The sequence below is a fragment of the Monomorium pharaonis genome, chromosome 6 (assembly GCF_013373865.1).
Source record: "Monomorium pharaonis isolate MP-MQ-018 chromosome 6, ASM1337386v2, whole genome shotgun sequence".
Lineage (NCBI taxonomy): Eukaryota > Metazoa > Arthropoda > Insecta > Hymenoptera > Formicidae > Monomorium > Monomorium pharaonis.
The window spans coordinates 18,895,297-18,920,102 of NC_050472.1; the positions used below are offsets into that span (position 1 = coordinate 18,895,297).

Below are 24,806 nucleotides of genomic sequence, written 5' to 3' on the forward strand. Positions count from 1 at the left end.
TTTATATTCAAAATAATGCTCCTAGTTGGCATTTTTACCGAAAATCTATTAATTTATGCGTGCTTTATAAAAATTAATGCAAGAATGTAGGGGGAGGATAAAGCTCTCCCCTTGTACCCCGTCCACGTGTTCTCTTCATCAGATAGGTTTGCGACTTTAAATAAAGCAGAGATATCATGTATCGTATTTATAAAACTTTTGTTAATAACTTTTTAACAAACAATGACCGCCGATTAAGTTATAAAGGAAAGTTACTCAGGATCATGTCCTTGACAACATATGTCAAAATCAAGGTCATCGGCGCGGTGTCCCCTAAACTAAATAATTACCATAAACACTAAAGTATGTTACATATATTCGCGTGATAATACGCCCAAGCTTAAAAATGAAAAAACGTATAATTTAACGGAAAAATATATCTTAAAAAATTGCAAAATGCTCAAAAGTAAAAACTTCTTATAAAATATTGGTTATATTGTATTTACACATTAACGCCACTACATAATGACAAATTACTTAATAAATGATTCTAATAAGAATTCTTTGCCTAATTACAAGAAAGTATTATAAATGGCTATAATTCTTGCAAGGATCAAAAAGTATTTTTCCTATTTAAAAGTCTTAATAATTTGCATTACTATATCTAAGAAATGATTGAAATTAAAAGTTCAAACTATAGTAATAAAGAAAATGCCGTACTTTGTGACTTTTTTTATATAAATTTGTTTTGAGCGATGGAATTCTATTAGCTTCAATAATTATAAGCAAATATAACAAAAAAAAAGGGGAAGGTCTAAATTGAATCGATAACGATATGCTACTTGTTGTTTCAAATGCGAAACACGTGCATCTAGAAAGCGTTGAAAGAATCGGATGTCTCAAATAGATACACTCTATCTTTTCTGTAGACTGACACCGATCGGAAGGCTAGTAAACCATAGCTGTTCCGGAGCGATTGGCGACTCAAAGCCTCAGAGCCGTGTTGCGGTGTGTTCAGCAATCCCGCCAACCCCTCGGGCATGTGGCGTACACTCTCTATTCTCACCCACCATGCTATAGGGTTCAAACATCCCAAGAGAAAGAGAGAGAGAGAGAGAGAGAGAGAGAGAGAGAGAGAGAGAAAGAGAGAGAGAGAAGGGGAGGGGGAGGGGAGAGAGAGAGAGAGAGAGAGAGAGAGAGAGAGAGAGAGAGAGAACGGTGTCGAAGCCAAAGCGGGACCGAAACCAGAAGCGGAAACAGAGACGAGTACAAGAGCGGTAGAATGTCGCGCGGCGCGGAGAGGGTGTAAGGTGGGAAGAGGCGACGGCATCGGGTGCATCGTTCCGTGTTGAGCTTGCTTCTACTACGGTCTGAGTGAAATCGTTTCCTGCGGAAGAGCAAGCACTCCGTACCTACCGCCGAACATCACGATTTCCTCCGCGAGCCAATTCGCCGAACATTCGTCGACTTCCGGGATGTTATCCGTTTCGATGATCGGCAATGTACTTCAGATTGAGATTTTCACTGCACGATAATGTACCGCCGGGAGATTGAGATCCAAAATACTCTTTTCCTCGCATCTCTCTTACTTACTACGTTACAAAAAATATATTACAGTAGTTCGTACATGTGCCAATTAAATGTAATAAATACAAAAAGATATTAAAGCAATACAAAGTGCAAATAAAATTAGATTAAAGTAAAAAAAATTACTTACTTTATTTATATTACTAATATATTGTATTTATAATTTTTAAAGATTAATCAATATCGATGCTTTCCATAAAAGTAAATGCGATTTACTAAACAAATTTATTAAACAGTTAAAGGGTTTACAATAAAATAAAATGTTATTTTTGTTTAAGAATGTAACATATTTTATAAATTCTGTACAATACTAATTACAAATTATCTCAAATTAAAAACTGCAGGTTTCTTAAGTTTAAATTTTTCCTAATAAATAACAAAAAGTTTATTATAAATAAAATGTTAGCACTAAAAGAACAAAATAACGAATAATTTCATACTTACAATGGCTTATGCAGTGTAAATAATCATTATTTGCTACACTTTTAAGTAAATAACTTTTAAACGAGTAAATAGATTAAAATAAATTTTTTGCAATTGTTTACTAAGAGTTTAACTAGTATATGCAATAAATTTGATTTAATTTGTAATGTTATCTTTTTTATCAAAATTTACAAAGTGCTGCACACATATATCAAATGTGATTTTACGTAAGGTTCAAGAACAAACAAAAAATTAAATAACTTTTAAACCAATAAAAGAATTGTACACAATTTTGCATAGAATTGCAAATGCAATAATAGAACAATCTGTAAAATTTGTATATTTTTAGTTGGAAATACGTAGATTCTTGAAAATCAAAGTACAACACAAATAAATACAATTAACAAAACTGAATTAGCATAAAGAATTAGCATAAGGATAAAGCAATGAAGAGACGAGGGTCGATAAAAAACAAATTGCTACGCGATTGGACTTTTTTTCATTAGGGGTTGCGATCGGTGCTGCCACAAACAACGCCATCGTCAATAGACATCGAGCGGATCCGATGGTATTATGGCGTGTGCGTATCGTGATATCGGGTCTCGTAATGCGTGATGCGGGTAAATCCTCAGCGTCGCGCAAAAAGCACGGCTACCAAAGCTCCCGGACGCGCCTCTCCGTTTTATAGCAAACAGTTACATGATGTGGCGAGCGGAGGGCTGCAAAGCGGCAGAAGAGGGTGACGGAATGTCGAATAACCGGGCATCATCAAAATGACAACACGCTGATGCGCGGCTGTCGATAGATTGAAGGGTGCAATATCTTAAGTTACTGATTCAAGGATCTTCATACGTACTCACGCGTGTCGTCGTAGACTTTAAAAGATTATCACTAAATATATTAAAAAGAAAAAAGAAGTGAAACAAAAAAGTTAAAATGATAAACAAAACAAGCTTCATCATTATATTTCAAAAATGCACGCAAAAAGAATTTTTCGTTATATTTCATCAAAAAATTAACTAAAAATTTTGTGTAGTGATAAGCTTGGGACAATTCTTGGGAACTTGTCGAATATTACGAGTAATAAAGTTTTTGAAATATGTATATAATTGACATTTTACAAACTGTTTAACAAAAATTATTATACCACATTGTAACATTTTAAAATAAAATTTTTACAGTTTAAGACAAAATTTTCTTACATAATGATATATAATTATATACAAAAATCTTTATATGTATTTATTGTTATATACGTATATTATTTTTATAAAAATAAAAATGCTTATGTTAATAAGAATTAAACCTGGATTTACGATCTGGGATCATGAATCTTCTACCTTATGTGCTACTTTTTTCTATTGATAAATATAGTTATATATAGTTTACTCAGAATATAAACAGTATGCCAAAGATTTATTATGTTACATGGACAATTATCATGAGCGATTATAAGAAAACATTGCAAAATATTGAATTCTGATTTAAAAATGGTTTTAGTTTTTTTCGTTATATCTAGAAAACTATTTAAGATGTAAAAAAAATTTATAATAAAATTACTTTTATTTATTATGTACATCAATATTTTTTAAATTATTTTTAAAAAAATGTTTAAAAATATTTTGACGTAAATAAATAAAAGTAATTTTATTACAAAACTTTTTTAAGATTAAAATTTAACACTTTGCGATTCCCTTATAACTCAGATTGCAATATTATGTTGTATTGTAAAATTTATATATATATATATATATATATATATATATATTCATTGCTCAACATGTGTTCTATGTAAAACAACGTAGAATTATAATATTTTTAACAAATTATCATATATCTTATTATACTAAAATGTTAAAATATGTACAGTTGAAACAAGTATAGTATATAGATAGATAATAATAAATCGAAGAAAATTATATAAAATTCTTTAAAATACAATGTTGTCGTCTGGCTTTTTTAAAGGCCTATAATCAATTTTGCAAAGAAAACTTTGTAATAAAATTATCTTTGTGCATAATTTCAAAGCAAATAAATGTATACATTTCTGCGCGTTTAGAAAAAAATTTTTGTCTATAAATTATATATAAATATATAATAACAGATTAGAGACATTTTTCTAGAATAGAACGTTGTAAAGCATAGTTGAATAAGGTGATAAGTATCGTCTCAATAGTAGAATGCGACGAGAGAAAAGAAGGGAAAGAAACAGAGAGGGAAACCGGACGTAAACGAGTAAGATGGCGGTTGTCAAGCCTTGTACAATTTTAAATGTAAATGTAAATTAAAGTATTGGCCGCGTTGCTTGCTGTCTAGATCCAGATTGGGGACGGGCAACAACAGCCTGCCTGCCGTTACGGTGCATTTGCATATTAAGTGGCCGCGACCCAATAACATCCCGCTCCATAGAGTTTCACGTACTTTATCGTTCTCCCTGCCGATGCCGACGCTGGCAAATACAAGACTCGATACGGATCTCCCGTCATCTCCGATATTAGTAGCGATAGCGCGAAAATAAGAATCCGACTACAGTATATTATGGCAACGGTTAATAATTTATAACACGCACACACATTCTCTCTCCCTTTCTCTCTCGTTTTCCTTCTTTTAATAAGAAAGATTTCAAATCTCACGCATTCTCAACCGTTTTTGTAATTAGCGAGTAATTAAAATATTTTTTTAATAATATTCCATATTGTATAGTTAACTAGTTTTCTTAATACTTTATTTCAGAAGATAGTTACTGCACATCGAAGACGACCGTGTGAAAATGGGCATTATTAATGCACGATACACGATCAACCATAAAGGCGCTGTTCGTAGAGTCAAATTTATGGGCGCGTGACATCGAATATTGTTTTTCCCTTATCGTACGCTAAGTGCATATATAGCTCGATACAAACGATATTTTTCAATATGAGTGATGTTTGTTGACTCTCGACGTCAAAATAATGGAAAAAACATAACGGTATAAACTACAACAAAAATTGTCATCAGTGAGGTGCAAACAGCTAATTCTATACAGTTACTATAGAAAATCTCAATGTTTTTTTTTTATTATTATTACTCGTGGATTGGTCAAACAATTTTTTTAAAAATTATTTTGAACAATACAAATTTTTTTTTGTTTTTTGTTAACTTACGCAAAACTTACAAAAATCTTGTGAATTTTATTTAAAATATAAAGGCTTTACTTAAAATGTATTTAAAATTTTTTCTGCAATATTTAATTGATCGACCATAAAAATAAGGAGATAATCAAAAGTTAATTAACATCAAACAAAAGATATTAATTAGACACTTGTAACCACAGAGATTATCTTTTTTATCCCGCGAGTGACTTTCATAGTATGATTTGACAACAGAATAGAGAATGGGGGAAAAAAGAATGTCAAGCATCTTGCACCATCGTGAAGGGAAGTTTTGTCGCTTACGCAAAATAAACTTCGACGAACGATCCGCCTTCTTGTAACGTATACTGGAATATGCGTATGAGAGAGAGAGAGAGAGAGAGAGAAAGAGGAGGGGGAGGAGCTACAAAGTACGAACGAAGGACAAAAGGAAGCAAGGGGAGAAAAGGGCAAAGGAAATAGGCGACAAGAGTAAAAATAGCTTAATGGGTGAAGTTAGGGGGGAAAGACGGGGGCGGAAAAGGGTCTCTTGCGGTACATTTGGGTTTTATTGAATATAACGCGCGTGTGGAACCCCAACTGGCTTTTCAAGACCTACCCCTTCGAACCACCTCCCATTCGCGAGCCACCCACCACCGACACCACTAAACCTTATTCTCGCCGATAGCAACGGCAGCGCTACGGTTATTACAGCATACGCTGGCTTATGGTATTTTTGCGTGCATTTAGACAGTTTTTTTTCTTCTTTTTTTTTCCAGTATATCTTTCCGCCTCTTCGAAACGGAGGAGGCGTGCAGAGTTAACGGCCTCCCTGAGCGACTTCGAAAATAAGCACAGCCCGGCCCAGCTCCTCCGGTCTCGTTATCGAACTCGACTGCACGATCCGGACTTTTATACGGTCTCTTACCGCTCTCTCCTGATCCTTGCCTCGAAAGGTTTCATTAGGGAAGGACCACGCGCGCGGATACTCCTCGCTTCTCGCTGGCTCCCGAGCGAAAGTGAACGCTGCGAGAATCGCGGGATTGGGAGAGAAACTCTCGCTTCGGTAAATCGAGAGGTTCGAGAAATAATAACCTTCATATATATATATATATATATATATATATATATATATATATACATTCCGTATCGGTTCGATTCGCGATTCGTGTTGTGCTTGTAATTATTTTCGAACCGCGGATCTTGGAAAACGTATAAGCAGTTTCAAGACGGATGGAGACGGATCGAATGCGAGAAAGCAAGATGGATGACGCTAAGAGAGCTAATATTTACACATAATTAGGCGTGCGGGAGAACTTATCGCGCGGAAGAGAATCAGAATCGAGTGGATATCAGAATTCAAGTAGTGCACACGTTTATTCTAAGCTCCGGATACTCCTCCGTGCGCATTTGCGTGGATCGCATTTTCTCAGACGGACCAGTGATTCGCTGTTAGTCGCGTAATGTTGCCGTCTCCTTTCATGACACGCAGAAGAAATTAGTGTCAACTATCATTATTTCAAATATAATATATAAGCAAGAATATAAAACCTTCCTTAAAGAATTTAATAATCTTAAATTTTTAACGTTATACTATCATACGTTTATTGAATTTTTATTTCAATATTATAATAGTCATCGAGCACGATATGATTGTTTTGGTAATAATAGTACTAAAATATTTTTATTCTTCGGTTGAAAATATTGTTTTTCTTTAATCCAATTTTTTCTTTTTAATAAAAATTATTATTGAATAATGAGAATATATCTTCCTTGATAAAACTGTATAAAATTCTATAAGCAAACAAGTTATGTCCGTTCGAGATTAACAAATTCTTTAATGATTTTATATGTGAAATAATAATTTCAGACTGATTTTTTTTCTGTATAGACAGGTACGTACAAATGATAACATGATGGGGATAGATCTTGAGTCTACATTTTTTTAAGCTGCCTTCGCAGCATGAGCTTTTTACTGGTGCTTGTGCGCGATTACGACGGAGAAATATATACCACGAGATACCACGAGATAAGAAAAGACGGCATCTCTCAGAGCGTCTGTCGATCGCGTCCAAAAAGGAGAACGGAGGAACGAAGCCGAAGGTTGGAGGCTTTACGCAAACGTATTGCATAACCGTATCGTGCCGTTTCCGAGGCGCATCGCGCATTATGCAGGGATCAGAATGCTATGCCAGACGCAATACCTACGTACACTCGTCTATGATGTATGCCCATTCCGACGCATTTCAAAATATTGGAAACAGAAGAAAGATGTTTACCAAGCTTTAACCCTAAACTAGCAATATGTTCCGCGAGATACATTTATTTTTCACTGTCCGAGTTTGTAATTTCTTGATTAGTAATAAAAAGTAATATATATATATATATATACCATTACAATAACATGACTCAAAAATTGTCATTTCTTATCTGTAAAAAGTCTTGTCTGTAAAAAAATAGAACTCTAATGTGAATTCATTACACTAGTAACACACACAGAAAAAAGACTAGCTAACAAAGCTAAAATGTATCCACAACAACTAAGATGTGTTCTTAAAATACACGGAAAGAATAATTTTGCTAAAATATTAAAAAATTTAACCGAATGCAGATTTAAAAACAATTTCGTTGGATCAACAAAATTATAACGAATGATATTCAAATGAAGCTGAAAAGATATACTTAGATCGCTAATTTGGATTTTAACTACCAGTAGATCATATTAATCAAGTTAATGGCCGCTTCCTAAACATTTACAGTAAAATATAAACTATTTTTTTGTATAAGATACGAAGAGAATTTTATAGTAAAAATTACTATAATAAATAGTAAGCGCAGATTAAAGAAAGAATCATAAAAATTTTAACTATGTTTTTCATCAAATTACGTAATATTTACGCTATTTATAAGATAATTATTTGAAATTTCTTCTTATAGTTTGCTGTTGTATATAGTAATTTTTACTATAAAATTTTCTCCGTGTAAAAATACGTATTATTAAGTTACTAAAATAACACTAAAAACGATAATGTCAAAATTAGAGGTATAAAAATAGTAATAATTTTATTATGGGATTATGTGCGCGCAATAGTCTCACACTATTGCCGCCATTCAATCAACGTGAAAATAAACGCTGAAACCGAGCATCGATCATATGTTAACCACAATTAACGCTCTAGTAGCAGATAACTGTGACTACAAAAGTTTGATAGTCTGGCATCTAATTTTAACAATTATTTTGTTTCAATAGTTATTTTGAAACAAAAACGCAAGTATTTTCAAATCTGTATCCAACTACATAAACTTTAAGATACTTTAACAAAATATTCTTTCCGCGTAAGGAAATAACAAATGTTGCTGCTAATAACATACAATTTATTAATTACTAAAATATAACGGCTGCAGCAAAAAGATATTTGCTGCTAAAATCAAATATACGTAGCGTATCATGAACAATGTGAACAAACTGTGACTCAAATGCGGTTTTTACGCACGTAAGATATTGAGAAATTCTTAGTTGCTACTTTCTTAGTTACTTGTGTTTTTGAAGCACAATGTCACATGTATGTGGCATCTTTTAATAATTAAAAAAAATTATTTCTTTTATTTTAATTTCTATGCAATGTATATTATTAGTAGAAATTTGAATCCAATCTAAAGTTAAAATTTCAAAATTTACAACGTTGATTTAATTTACAATGTTGTGGTGGCTCAAACTCTAACGAATTTTCTTTTTGTGCAAAATATTCTGTATAATGTCCTTTGTGATATAATACATAGTATCCGGAGGTTTCTGGAATCGTTAATTTTTAAAATCAAAGTTAAAATTTACAAAAAATTTCAAAATACAAAATAGCAAACCAAATCCGGTTTAAATTATTAAATTTAGCATGTTAAATCAATTTTTTGCTCAAAAAGTCATGATTTTAATCATTTTTTTTTTATATAACAATGTATGCATTTGTAAGTTAATTTCTTACAATATCGTAAGAAAGAAAAGTAAATTAACAAAAACAATAACTTTTAAACAAAGCTTTCTAATTACAGTGCTCATTCAAAAAGATGCAACTAAAGAATTTTTCAATCACACCTGCCTGTTGTGCTACATTAGAAAAGAAATTCCATTCAGTATCGAAAAAGAAATTACGAATGGTTTTTCAAAACAATACATGTATAACAGATCAACTAATGTACGAAATTATCAAAAATAAATACGATACCTCAAAACAACAAAAAGTTAACAAAGTTATCTAAGAAAACGCATATTGTAAGTGATGTCGTTAAACTTTGGCAGTTAAAAAATGCAAGGACAATTATATTAACAGGATCATTATTTTTATTCTTATACAATTAGTTGATTTTTTGCCTTTTTAACGCTATGTTAAATCCGTCATTTTAAATTCGTAACTAAAATCCCTGTATACCAAATTTCAAGAAATTTTTATACAAATAATATGTGTTACTCAAAGGATTAAAACGTAGTTTTAATTTCGGCTAATAAATCTGTATTTCGCAGCAAATGTGTTTTATTTTTAATAATCAATTTTTAACAATAATAAATAAAGCCGAACTAGCTACAAACACTTATTTCCATAATGAAAAGCTAATAATATTTTTATTCCTCTACAATCATTAAACAAAATTGTTACATCAAAGCCACATTTAAAAGTGATATTACAACATTTTTATGATTTAAAAGTTTTTAAAAGAAAAAATTTTATTCTTAATTTCTTAAATTGTGTCATTGTATTAAAAGATGTAAAATTTCCATAAATTTTATAAAACTTCCTTATCATACAATGTCTTTAACAAATATATATATGTATATATATATATATATGTATGTATATATACAATAAAATATTACACGTATTTGTAAAAAGCAATGTTATGAAAATAATTATTGAGACAATTAATACATTATTAACGTTGACAGAAAAATCTGAATCAGAAATAGCTAACATTTAAAATATTTCAATGTGTTTAAATATCATTTTAATGTTAATCGCAATCAGTAATTAAGGGCCGCGTTTGTTCCTGCTCGTATTCCACTTGAGCAGAATTTCATTTAATGAAAGACAACATTCGAAGCACATTCAGCCTGCGGTGCGGATGCGTGGGTGGTGAGACCGGATCAAACAAAAGAAGTTATACGCGAGCGTGTTACGGTATCGAGTTTTTCTAGTGCCTGAATCAGAATGCAGACTCGGCTTGGACCTACATACCTCCAGAAATATGCACATGATATTTGCATCAGTGCATGTGAATGGCTAAAGCTACGTGCGCAACAGTGTTCGACAGAGTTTCTCAATCGCGACACTGACTCGGGCAACAGGTATTGTCCTGATTTCTGTTTCATCGTTATACGCAATACACCGATTAATAAATTGTTGACACTGTTCAATATATCACTGTTCCAGTAAAGATTTTTATAATAATGGTACATTGCATGATTAACAATAAATAGATCAATTGAGAAGAGAATCGGTAAGAGAACTTAATTTTCGCACTTGCAATACACGACGCTAGTAGCAATTCTTCTTTAATATTCCTCTTAATCTCACACACATATAATTACAAAAAAGTCACTTGAGTTTTGAATATATTGACTCTTAAAGTTCTAAAAGTAAATAATATATAAACTGGGATGTAACAATTTGTCTACAAAAATGCTTACAAAAATACGAAACGTGATTAAATACACATGATTTAATAAAAATTTGCGAAACATACGAGAATATGTATTCTATATTTATTGCAAATCGAATATCGACACATTTTGTATTATCAAAAACGACAAAAGAAACAATTTTGTCGGAGAAAAAGAGATGGAATTTAAATTTAAAATTAAAATCGCAAAAAATGTTTCTTAGTTCCAATAAAATTTCTTAAAAATTCCACATTTCCCCAATTATTCCCGGTAAGTAAACACCATGGAACTTATTAGGCTCAGGACAATTCGCCTTCAAGAAAGCGACGATTCATCTTCTACACCAACTTCATCAGCCTATGGTGGTCCGAATGTCGGCGCGGTTTCGTTGCGTGACAACCACTGATTTCGCCGGACAGCCAAACAATAAAGACCCACGTACAAAAGCCCAGTGGCATTCCTATCCATTCTCACATGCAGAGAGGTCGTCTGGACAATACTAAAGCTCGCAAGCTCTGTACCAAGCCAGCACAGGCTCGATATTAAAATACTTCAGCGTATCCGCCGCTGAAGGAGGACGCAGGCGCCGAAAAAGTACGATCGGCAGATCCTCCCTCAAAGGAAATCGGAGGATCTTGCTCACGCCTGCGATTCTCCGCCACGGCTGCTGGAAATTCCACGGATTCTGTTCGAACGACGTTGTCACAATGTGCCCGCTTGCGCTGCCGGCGCGCTCTATATCTCTTTGATGTCCGGATCTGCTTATTGTTAATAAAAGCTTACTCGCGAGAAAAGAGAGTACATTGAATCCGCCGTTCCTCGGAAGCGGAAGTAAAAATGCGTGCTCGAGCCTCGAACGGCGACGGCGACGTCGCTGTATTTTGCAAATACGCCCGTTCGCATATCAATACCTCTTCGTCGACGATATTCCATACTGCAAGTTTTATTCGCGCAATCATGACATTTTGCGAAATATTGAATCACTCGCGCACACATGGAACGGACACATCGGAGCCAATCCTATTTAATTATCAATTATCTTCAATGTTCATATATTTCGTGTGTTTGTTCAAAGGCACAAAAGCAGAAAAGGAAGAATATAACTCGTGTCCGCAATTATTTCTATAACAATTCGTGAATAATTTTGGGAGATAAAATACCGGGATCGCATCGCTAACTATTCCCTATGAAAAGAATAGAATTGAATAGGGCGTTACCGCGTGCGTTTACGACGACAATATTGTGATACGGGTCTTCGTGAATGGGGAAGCACTACTAGAAACGTCAATAGAAAGAGAGAGAGAGAGAGAGAGAAATCATTTTTTCGAGGAAATATATTTTTATCGAAGCGCACGCTTATGATACTGGATGGCCGGGTGTACAAGATGTACGAAAAATACGGCGTTTGCCGCGAGTGAATTTTTGCGAATTTTTTTTCATTGCAACTAAATCGACAGCTCGGTAAATAAACAGCAATATCGTAAAAATTTATTGCAATACTCAAATCCATTTCAAGACGGTCGACGAGCAGTTAACAGTTGAGTTACGCGGTCGACATTACGGGAGAGCGTTGCGTGGTGATGCTGCGCGAACGAATTATTTGTCCGCGTTTATTACGCATGAATATTTACGAACCATAATTTAATGCGGCCGCCTCTTCCGAAACCTTATAAATCTGGAAAACGCTTAGGAGTAACGTGAGGCAAATTTCTCGTTCGTAATAAACTGTGGAATTGTGCGGCGCCCAAGAAAATGACAGCGCCTTTGTTTCTGTACAATGAATTTACAGTCCTCTAGAGAACCGAAAACATTTTAATTTAATGCAGCAAGAATATTACCGACGTAACAGTATACTTTGATGTTACAATTATTCGTCAATTTTGTCTTTGTATTTTCCTTTAATAAGCGCACAGATCTTTTTTTCTCTCTCTTTATGTGCATTTTTTAAATTTAATCCTTTCTTATACTTATATTTTCATACTTAAGCCTATAAACATATTGAAATTTCTTACATGTTCTTACACCTATGTACTTTATACAAAGTAATACTTTTTACCACAAGGATAACAGTAATGTAGAAAACTCTTATATTTTGTAGCATTAAAACACTTAAAAAAATATAATTATACAATAATTTTTAAAAACTAACAATAAACTAACAATGCTGATGTAATAATCATGAGAAATTAAAAAAAAGACCGTGATTTTACTTTCGTTATTTAATTATTAAAACATATAATATATGTTAAAAAAAATTATTGGATTTAATAAAACTTTATGCGCGATTCTTATCAGAATGAGATAAGAAGTGTTATAGAAGATCGAAGATGGTCGTAAGACCACTTAGAGCACCATGCTGTTTATATAAGATAGTATACTTATGATTATGACGTTGTATCGACACACGAGCACGCAAAATGTTTTAAAATTTTTATCGCACTTCGACGTCTCTCCTGTCTATACAAGGTGCAACAATACGTAACATTTTATATGCAATTAAACCGTTTATTTAAACTTTAACAACTGCAAACGATCAATCTTTTCAGCGCTGTTATGCGTTATTTATCGCGATGAATGCATTGATTCTTTTTTTTGTAACCGTGATACGTTGCAGTATATACAGGTACATATAAAAACAAAAATAAGTACATCGATTGTGTGCTCAACGTTTTCTTTTTATTTCGAGCCAAAGTTTACAATGAAATTGATTTTTCGTGAAAATTAACGTTTAAATTTCTATGTATTAACATTGATATATAAAATATATTGGGTATTACGTTTGGTTGTTATATTTTTTTTTACTTACTTATTAATTTTATTTATGTGTTAAATAAAATTAATAAATAAGTAAAAAACGCTCACATTTTTTGTTGTTTTGTATTTTATTTCCTTGTTAGGAACGAATGTATCGTACGCTCTTTACGGAACAACTCGGTAGTTTCGGTAATCACATCCAGAAAGTAACCGGCTCGTGTTTTATTTTAAACAAACGCTTCACTCTGTCGTGACTTATACGGGCGTACGAACCGAGGTATCGTAAATATTAAAGTTTCCTTGCCTGTCCCTCGTCTATTGCGCACCCGAAGACATCCTATATCTCGCACTTGGGATCAGAAGGCGGAGCGTGGAAGCTCGAAGGTATTGCCTTCAATATATATACGTGCTTTTGATATGTTTTAATTCGTATTGGGATACACGGCTCGTGAGTGGTCGGTGATTGGTATGGGTATAATCAGTACGGTGAGCCTCTGTGGCCTCTATCAACCCTCTATCAACCCCCGTGTATGTCTCAGGAGAGCTCAATCTTTCTTTTTCTAATCCTTCGTTCTCCCCCCCCCCCTCTCTCTCTCTCGCTCTCTCTCTCTCTCTCTCAAAAGAAGTTCAGAAACACTCCTGTGTGCACGTCACCATCGCTATATGTTTTACACACAACGCACACATAGCACATTCATATAATATAGAAATACCAATACTAATAAATATATAAGTCTATATATGTGACGTGCGTGCGTGCGTGCGTGTGTGTGTGTGTGTGTGTGTGTTTTTGTGTATATAAGATCGTGCAGGAGCGACAGATGAAACGCCAAAAAGACGTACGGCACATTACAGAGGGTGACGAGCGTATAACGGCGTTCCTCTGAATAATTGAAGTTCGATCCTCACTTGTCGAGAATATTAATGGAACACTCTCTCTCTCTCTCTCTCTCTCTATCCCTCTCTCTGCCGTTCCAGTAAACTACCCCCTACCAAGATTCTAAAGTGCTAACCCCCCACTCCTTATACTTTGCGTCCTCACGGCTTTCATGAGAACTTGTGATACCACGATTAACGAATGATAATTGGCCTGCTAATTATTTACGTCGCAATTATGAGACATAAGACATTCGTACGCACGTCAACTTTACTTTTCTAGTACATTTGAGACTGACTTTTCTCTGCTACATTATTACTTCATTGTAACGGGGGAGGGGGGGGGGGGGATAGCGAACAGGTGTCGCTTACGGTTAGCTAATGAGAGGTGCTTGGCGCTTGAGCGTTGACATTTTCATTAAACCTCGAGAACACGGTTACAAATTGCCTGCAAGTAAGAGAAGCCGTTGCAAGAATCACATAATTAATAAAAGTCAATCAGTTACGCGAGGGGAGAGTGGACACCCTTCAAGTATGTTAAAGTAATTAAAAATCTCCATTCTCGGATTTGACATTTTCATTAACGCCTTTACTACGCTTCAAATCTAAGCACAAACGGAATAAAATTTTTGCTAATTATCCCGCTATCAAGCATGTATCTTAATATCAAGTAAGTATATACGTGTCATCCATTCGACCGAAATCGTTTGGAATGTTTCAAGCTGATGAAAAAAGCTGCAGATCCGACGTTAAGAAGAAAGAAGAAGAAAGGCGAGGTGCTAGCGAAGATTCTGAGTAGAACGAAGAGCTCTTTAACTGGAGCATGCCTTCGAAGAAGGAGAAGACAGGACACAGGGGTAGCATCTAGAAGGATATTAGTAGACTTCTGGAGGACGATAGAGGTGGTGAATGCACACCAGGAGAGCCGCTTCCATTATAGACATAACCGCACTTTGCTACATTAGCTTTTATGTTAGTGCATTCCACCACGCGGCTCGTCTATCTGTTAGTAATGTCCGGCTCTATGTTTCGTCCACAGTTACGTTTTCCAGTTGTATAACAGCGTAAACGTCCGAGCGGCAGTAACCATCGCCGTTCACGATACTCGCCGTCCACAGTCATTATTTGCAAGACACAACGGATGTTTCACGGCTGTCTAACGAAAGGAACGCAACTTGCTTAAACCCTCGTTATCTCCCGGTGACCTTCAGCCAGGAAAGCGATTATCGCACAAATTCCTTAATTCATAATTAGCTACGCGGTAAATCTATTGTAAAGAAAAAATACGGAAAAACAAAAGAATTCTACATTGAAATATGAGCATAATAATCTGAAATATAGTTTGGTAAAACATAAATAATCATTAATTTTTCTTGAAATACTCAGATAAATATGATTACTCACATTCTGATTGAAGTAACTGAACAGAGAGTGACTCAGAAAGCACAAGTTTCTTTTCCCTATTTTCTTTGAAATTAGATTTAAATTATATGCCAAATAATGCTACATAATGAAACATTAATCTCAGGAAACAATTTAATTTTTAAGGGTAGCACCAGCACAAAAAGATACGAAAAGTCAAAATAACAAAATAATGTTGTCCAATCATAACATTGGTTATATAACAAAATATTTAATTATAATCTAATTGTACTTCTGTTTATCAAAAAATTTACTCCATTAAAAATATCTTTTTTAATTCAATCATAACTGCTTCTTATGTGTATAATAAATTAAATAAAGAATTTTTTTAATCATCAAACGTATCGTGTACGCTATCTAATTTCGGCATAGAATTATGAGAATTTGAATACTTGACCAAAGAAATTTAAAAAAAAGATGTTTTTGACGAAGTAAAAAAATTATTTTTTATAGGAAAAAAATTGTCTTTGTCTTAATAAAACTAAAAAAAAAACAATTGTTTTTTATTTATTGCCAAAATATTCGATATTTATATTATTTCCATATTACATTAATATTTTTTCAAATTTATAATTTTTAATCACGGAAACGTTTTTGCATTCTGTAAACGCATTTTTGTTAGTAAATACGAGTTAATAAATAAATAATAAATTAAAAAAATGTTATGTCTCATCGTAACTTTCTGTGTTAATTCATGAAGTTTCCTAATGATTAAATAAACACAAAAATATGTTTGCTTAACAACATGTGGTTTGAATTCAGTTCTTCCTTTCAACAATAATCCAAGTATATTCCACCGCCACTTAGCTTTCCTGCTATATTTCAATTGTTTGTATTGTAAACAATAAAAATAAGATACACAGCTTACAGCTATTCTGTATAGAAATCTTTTATGAATCTTAAATTGAATTTTAGAATAATAATAATAAGAAAATAATAATTGTAAGTAAAGATCTGCTTTTACTAAGTTCTTACTTTTTCGATCATTTTCATCTTCATATTTGACCAAATTCAAGAATTGATTAAACCTGGCGGGAATTAACATTATCCCGGTTATTAACGGAACGAATACTTCCGAGACGAAACATACCAACCGACCGATGCGCGTGGCAACTTCTGCAGACGCATTTAATAAAATCCAATTTGGCGATGGGTCGACCCATGAAAATTAGGCTGTCGTGCAAGGGCGCGTGTACGCGGTTTTGGTCCGGCAGGCAGCGAGGATCCACCCTCCAACAATTCTGGAAATTCCTGCAAATAACTCCCGCGCTTGTACGGCTCGGATCGACCGCCACTGTGTTGGTCGCGCCGCGCCGTGCACCGTGTCGTGAGACCAACATTGCGAAGGAGCATTGCGGACGACTACGACTTATGAGCCTTTGATTATATCACGAGGAAGAACTAGAATTAGAAAATGGAAAACGCAAGGATGAGACGAGGCGTATTGCACAGGTTATTGTTCAAACTACTTCATATCGTACTAATGACATTACGTGTTTTTGTGTACACGTAAATGTTAACATAGAAAGAAAGATTTTTTTAAAAATAGAATTCAAGCAGACTCATTCTCATAAATCTGTCGTTATTTATATGTACAGCGACGTACAAAAAGAATTTAACAGGGCAAAGTAAACTTTACTTTTCTTGATTATAATAATTTCATGTTTTCATAATATGATGCTTGAAGAGCTATATTTTCCTTATAGTATATGCGCCGGCAAACTAAAAGCAGATCGTACCGTAGCTTGGATATTTCATCTCGCAATTCATTTCTCTTCGTACATTACATTACTCGGAATTATTCCGGCATATAATCACGTCGGTATGACGTTACGCATTATAATGATAAAATTTTTCTTTGTACGAAATGTCAAAATGGACAATACTCTTTGTACCATAAAGTAATTTTTTTATATTTTAATAATATTAATATCCTCTCCTCCCCTCTCCGTGTGCATATGTTAAAGCGTTTTGTCTGTTTTGTGGCGCGCAAAAACGATCACGTGGAATATGCATATACGTTCGAATTCAACTAAATTTGTAATATTTTATTAAAATTAAAAGTCTCGGGGGCAGAAGGGAGTGAAGAAGAATAACTCGCTAAACCGTGAAGCGCACATTTTATAATAATTAAATAATATTTTTAATTATTAGTAAAACTTTTGAAAATACATATAATATTTTTCGTTGTAGCCTCTCTTTCTTTTTATCGAGCTTTTGCTTGAGACTTATCCTTAAAACGATGTTATCCCGTGAAAAATGTAAAATTGTTTAATCAATACAGTAACAGATCGTACAAATAAAAATAGTAAAGTGTGACTTGTATTAAAATTAAAACTAAATAAGGGTAAAGACCAATACATAAAAAATACAACCAATAAAGAAATGTCAAATGTTATAAAATATATTTATATTTAATGTACGCAGTAATACAACGGCATAACAGATTCTGTAAATATAAGCCAACAATAAACTAAAAATTTTACGTTATTTTTCTTCTGTTTAATACGCTGCTGCTGCTGCTGCTGCTGCTGCTGCTGCGAGCGCTTTATTTGACTCGACAAAATCGGCGCGATTGATCACATCAATCGTTCGATTATAATTAGTGCAACATAAAATGAATAAATGCTAAATGAAATTCGATCGTTGTCTTTTAATATGCAATGCGTATCTGAACAAATAAATATTTAAAGGCAAAAGTGACGTGGTTGTGCACGGCCATGAAACGTCGTCATCGCGCGATATTTCACACGAATGAACAACCAAAAGTAAAGCCCCCCCCATCTTCTCCTTTCCCTCCCCCTCGCCAACTTCCCACGGTCTGTAATACGAACGGCCAGAATACGAGTTCAAGGATAATTAAGGTTCCAGGAGAAGCTGCCATGGCTTTTGTATCCGGCCGAAGCGCACGTTTGGCCGAAGTGCGGCGGCAGAGAGGCGGCAAAGAGGTGCCAGGGGGAGGAGAGGGGGATGGATCCTGATTTAGCACACGAACGAATTTATATCAGACTTCTGCCGTTAATTAAGCAATCTCAGAAAGATTCTAACAGGGCGACACCTCATTCGCTTTCTCTCTCTCTCTCTCACTCCCTCCTGCCGATTCTCTCCCTCCTACCCACCCTTGTTCTTTACTACGCTCTTCTTGTTTTCTGCTGCTGCATCCTTCGTTTACCATTTCCCTTTATTCCTCCGCAGCTAGATTTGAACTCGGTAATTCTAAAACAGAGTTTTCGCCCGACTCCAACGACACTTCTCCATCACTTCCACCCTAAACCGCTCCCTTTCCAATTCGCGTTTTACTCGTTCCCGTTTTATTTCGCGCCCTGTTTGCTTCATCGGAATTATACGTATAAATAATTTATAATTTAACAGATGTCAACACCGTGCACACACGCCTGATTTTGCTTAGGATGTTGTTTGCCAGCGCAATGTGATCGCGAAGAAAGTGTATTTTCATAAGACGCGCCTCTCCAGAAACAGGTTGACGATCTTATTGAAAGAACAATTGTTGCTTTAACTGCAAAATTATTAAGTAGAAGCCATCAGTTCCAATTAGGATTGACAATAAAATTCCGTAATTTCCAAAAATCACATTAATCTAAATTGCTCACGACACGAGAGATTCGAGCGGAACCTGCTTTATGGATTAAGTCGAAACTTTGTCATCATTCTAATTGCTCGAGTGGCTGTATTATCCATCGGCGTACAACATCCGAAACTTTGACGGCAGTTTACGTTATGAGCTGCGGCACGGTACGATAATCTTCTAGGAAAATCCTTCCAACATAGAGCCGTCACTTGGCATACCACTTCCAACATTAGTTGTCAACACCACCGCAAAAGTTGTCTCAAGCTCACACAGCGTTACAATTTTTACTGAGCTTTCTATACTTCACATTAACCTGGGGAATCTGTGATTCTCATCTATACAATTATATATGTTTTATACTACTTTTTTTTTCTTATTTAGTCCTTTCATTATGTTCAGCTAATTTAAAATTACCTAGGTAAAAGATGAAGTTATATTTTGCTTTATCTGAATAATTATAAAATAATAATGCTATTGAATCAAAACAATATATTTAAAGTATATCTGACATAAAAGTAGAGATAATTTAATATATATTCTAATAATATAGGTAAAGATTAGGTAAAATAATTTCATCATCTAAATAATTATACGAATTATTTTATAAGGAGAACAGCATTAATTACGTTAACCTTAGAGTGCTACCAGAAGTGAGATTTCACCCCAATGCTAATTCAAGCTTAATACAATTTTGTTTAATAAAATTTTTATAACTGAAAATAACATTCAATAAGATTCTATTTACATTGGTGTTACTCCAATTATTCCGACAATTTGCGACACATGTAAAAAATTATTTTAATTTAAAAAAGTTCTTGTAGGGAAATTTTTATTACTTATTATACAATAACGTAATGTACAAAAGATATGAGTAGCTCTCTAGGATTAGACAAGAAAGTTTTTTAATAAGCTAAAATAAAAAGCTACTTTACTTAAACTACAAATGACTATTTCCTATAATATGCTTAAAAGTGTCATCTAGAAGTACTACGAAATTACCTAACCCCGTCAACGGTACACGGAAACGGAACGAGATTCCGAGAGACGGTGAAAATTGCATCAGGACTCTCGTCCCCCTTCCACTTCCGCTTCGGCCCGGAAAAATATTCAGAGTGGACCTGAACCGACTGGGGATGCGAGCGAGGCGGGCTTACACGGACGCACCCTCACGAATGCCCCGTAAAATATTCGAAATCCATATCGGGATATTTACAGAGGTGACTGAGCCTCTCGGTGTGTCGTAACGCCGACGAGGTTTATTATATTTCAGACGTGTCTCTTCCTGCCGGCTCCGCAGGGGGTGACACTTTCCCATCGTGGAGAAATGGGAAGAGAGAAAGCCAAGTGCAACGAGGCTGCGAGCGAGTGGAAGGATTCTTTCACGACAGGATATTTACATCCTGCCGTGACGCAAGCGCCAAGGAATAATTAAAGCCACCACTGGCGACAAACTTCCCTGAACGTGTAATTGACATGTAATTCGGTGGGTATTTAACTTCGTAATGCAGAAATGGCGGAGGGGCTCGACAAACGTGTCATTTTAAGTATACGAAAGTATACAAAAAGATTATCCCGACGAAGCATTGACGTGAGTTGTAATAACGTTTTATGCGGGAGACAAAAAAATTGATTGCTCGCTTGTGCGTTAGAGGTGAACGTTATCGGAACGCGGCATACGAGCAAATTCCGCGTATAACCAGTATTTATAAAGAACGGCCGAGATCTTATGCATCGTAACGCTAGTAGAGGAGGTGGAGGTTTATTATATTTTCGACATAACTCGTCTACCCAGCCAATAAGAGGCGCAGACGCGTCTATCGGAGGAGCCTGGCTCCCGTATCGAAAAGAAACGATGCGATGCGAAGAACACTGGAGAAGGGAAAAACGCGGCAGGGCGGGTGGCAGGGGGAGAGGAGGGAGAGAGGGAGAATGCTACGCGTCGCGTTGCGTCGCGCCGCCGGCGAAAAGAAGCAACATTTTTCAGTCTGGCATCCATGAATCTGAAATTGAGTGGATCAACCATCTGCGTCGCTGTTTTCTTCTTACTTACGGACAGACTTTTGAATGTACAACGGTGAGCATACGACGCCTTCGGACAAACGCAGGATACGAGGTAGGATTCTTTTTATCAATGCGTTTCTTATTTCCCCATTGCAAAATAATGGTTGATTATGTATGCAACGGCATCAATAGGCGTTAAAAAAATGAGTGAACGAAATTTAAAAAATAACGCGTACGAAAGAATATTAGCAAAATATTAAAAAATGTAAAGTTTAAAAATCAAGTCGAATAATGTAAAATTTTAGTTAAAAAAGTTACATGCAGAAAAAACGATTATAGTTAAGAAAAATAGGTTTGGTTAAGCAGATTTAAAAATAAACAGTTTTTTTAATTATTACAATCAAATATTTGGGTATGCAACTATTATAAAGATTTAGTTAACAGTTTCTAGTTCAAGTTTATAAAATTTCTGCAGAAGTTCACGACACCACTATCAGATCGACGTAGTGGCGTTTCATTTGTCGTAAGGAGAAAACGTAGACCTTATAGATATAGACCGGCAATTGCCTGCAGTTTGTGTATAGAAAACGGTGTCCAGAAGAGGTACAAGAGAGAAACAGACTTTTTAGTGCTTCTTTCTCTAAAGTTATCGAAAATAACTATCGCGCATGTTAGCGCAACATATGCATACATACATATATATGCCATAAACACACATATATATGTTAAAACACGTGACCAGATTCGTGACCAGAACGTTATCCAATCAATGGATTTCAATGTACAATATGTGCAAGCATGCACGAAATATATTTCCGCACTCTTTAGAGAGAGAAGTATGGACACGGTTTCGCTTAGCACTGCCAGTCCATATCTGTAAGGTCTATGGGAGAAAACCACACGTGATAGAATAAAAAGTGCAGTATTTTTGTAAAATTTCTCATAGATGACACATTAGCCTAAAGTTTTATAATACGCACAATAGAGAAATGTTAGATATTGGGAATAAGAATTAGAATTTCAGAATCAGTTTCCTTAATAAATATTAAACATAACTACATAATGAATACGAATAAGAGATGGGATAATAAATGTGTTATACAAGACGCAATATAACTTATTGTCCATCTATAATATTCATCAAGAAAGTTGATTCTAAAATTTAGTTTCTATTCTCAATATTTAATTCTACTATTGAGCATTAACTTGGTGGTGTGCATTAACTTAAGATTCCACGGACTCGGATTCAAATCTATCTCTCAACTTCACATTTTTTGAGTGTGTGTGTTGATTTAATAATAATGTATAATTATTATATTAATGGAATTTTTGCAAGTTCTTTCCCGTAATAAACACTTTAAAATTAAATTTGTATTTTTAACACATAACAATGTCAAATTCAAAAAGAAATTATTATGAGTATGCGTTATGCAGATTGATACTATGATAAAATAATAACATAATAAACAATAAGATAATGTTAAGATATTTTGAATCCTAAAAAAGTTTTAAAACATTTTTTCATTGATATTCTAATACAATTATTTCTCTTGTGAATTCCCGTAAAATGGATTCAAAGACAAAAGCAAATGAATAATGCATCTTGACAAAAGAGTTTTTTGTTCTCTACAAAAATTAATTCAGGATTCTGATAATTCATACGAGAATTCTGATTTGTTTCGAACAGACATATTGATTAAATTTACTAGATTTCTAATTAATGCAAATAAACTTGCCTTACAGTGAAAATGCTAATTAATTTAATGGCAGGTTATCTCAAAAGAATGCAAAATAATGCCTAAATTTGTCTGATTATTTTAATAAATATTACGAAACGTTTATATTAAATTATATGGTTCCATATTTCAAATTAATGTAACTTTTAATATAAATAATGTAAATTTTTTCACGCAACGTGGAGAGTCAATTCTGTTATTAAAAGTACACGTGGTGATGTCACATTGGTTTGTCCATTTTACAAACATTGGTAGAAATAAGAATAAAAAGACAAGGAAACCATCGAAATGCCGCGTGGCGCACGAAAAATAAGAGAGCGCAAGGGATGGATTCACCCCGTCGCAAGGGGAAAATGCTGGGTCGGCGACACAATGGAGAGCAGACGCTTTGGACTTTGTCGCCTCATTTCTCCGTTTAGTGCGCGTCCTCTCTTCCTTCCTTTAATATCATCGGCTTTCCGGGAACGCGAAGCACTCCCTCTCTCTCTCTCTCTCTCTCTCTCTCTCTCTCTCTCTCTCTCTCTCTCTCTTTCTCTCTTTCTTCCGTCTCTTCCCTTACATTTCTTCTTTTTCTTTTCTACGCATGTTTCAGTTTCGCTTCTCACTTTCGGACTTACCCCATTCCAATGATAAAACTGAATCCCCTTCTTTCTTGTTCTCTCACGACACGTCCTTCTTGACTTTTTCTGAACAAACGTATACAAATGGGAAACACATTGAAATTTGTAGGCGTTACCAACAAGAAGCTTCAATATCAATCAACCGGACTAATTTACCACACTATATCTCATTGTGCTACTTGTTAAATGTATTACAGATAAAACTTCTATCTTCGAATGTCCTTCCAATTAGAATTGCTAGTCTTGCGGAATAAACCAAATGGATTCCTTTGAGAGTAATTTTCTCGAATTGAAGTTGTATGCCGTTCCTAATCGGAATTAACCGCAATCGGTGCAGTTACGTAATTGTATGATGTAACGTTTATGAAATGAAATGTTGCGCATTACGTAAGCACAATTAAATTGCAAGTTTTGTTAATGTGACAATATGCATCAAATACACTACTTTTTCTATTAATTCACCAACGACTAAAAAGAGGATGTAACTCTACATGGTTTTTATTTTGAGTATTATTTAATCTTCTTTACACACACACACACACACACACACACACACACACACACACACACACACACACACAAATGCTAACAAAATATATTATTTTTTTCTTACAACTTCTATCTTAAATAATAAATTCAATTAATTATTAATTAACAAATTCAGGAATAACAAATAACGGATTTCAAGCAGCGCTATATGATTACCACTATTTTTTTTTAATAATATAATTTTTTCTAATAATTTAGTAGTGACGTTACAATTCGTAATAATAATAATTAGGTACAAATTGCCACTTTTGATAAATTACTCGTCACCATTATATAAAAATAATATTGACAAGTTACTTATTAAAGTGACTGTCCCAACTTTGGCCTTACCATTATCATTATAAAAATTGTAAAATAATCATCAAATTGTTATAAAAAAATAACAATAATGGCAACTTTCATTATTTGTGACATACACGTTATACTTTCTATTTTTGAAAAAAATTATATTACGCAAACAGTTTAGATTCCAAATCATACAAATATTTTTTCGAATCTATAGTAGAATTT

At 34.3% G+C, this 24,806-nt stretch overlaps 1 pseudogene; it reads left to right on the forward strand.

The window, feature by feature from the left end:
- Positions 1-937: 937 nt before the first annotated feature.
- On the forward strand, positions 938-1,846 carry LOC118646378 (annotated as a pseudogene).
- Positions 1,847-24,806: the final 22,960 nt, after the last annotated feature.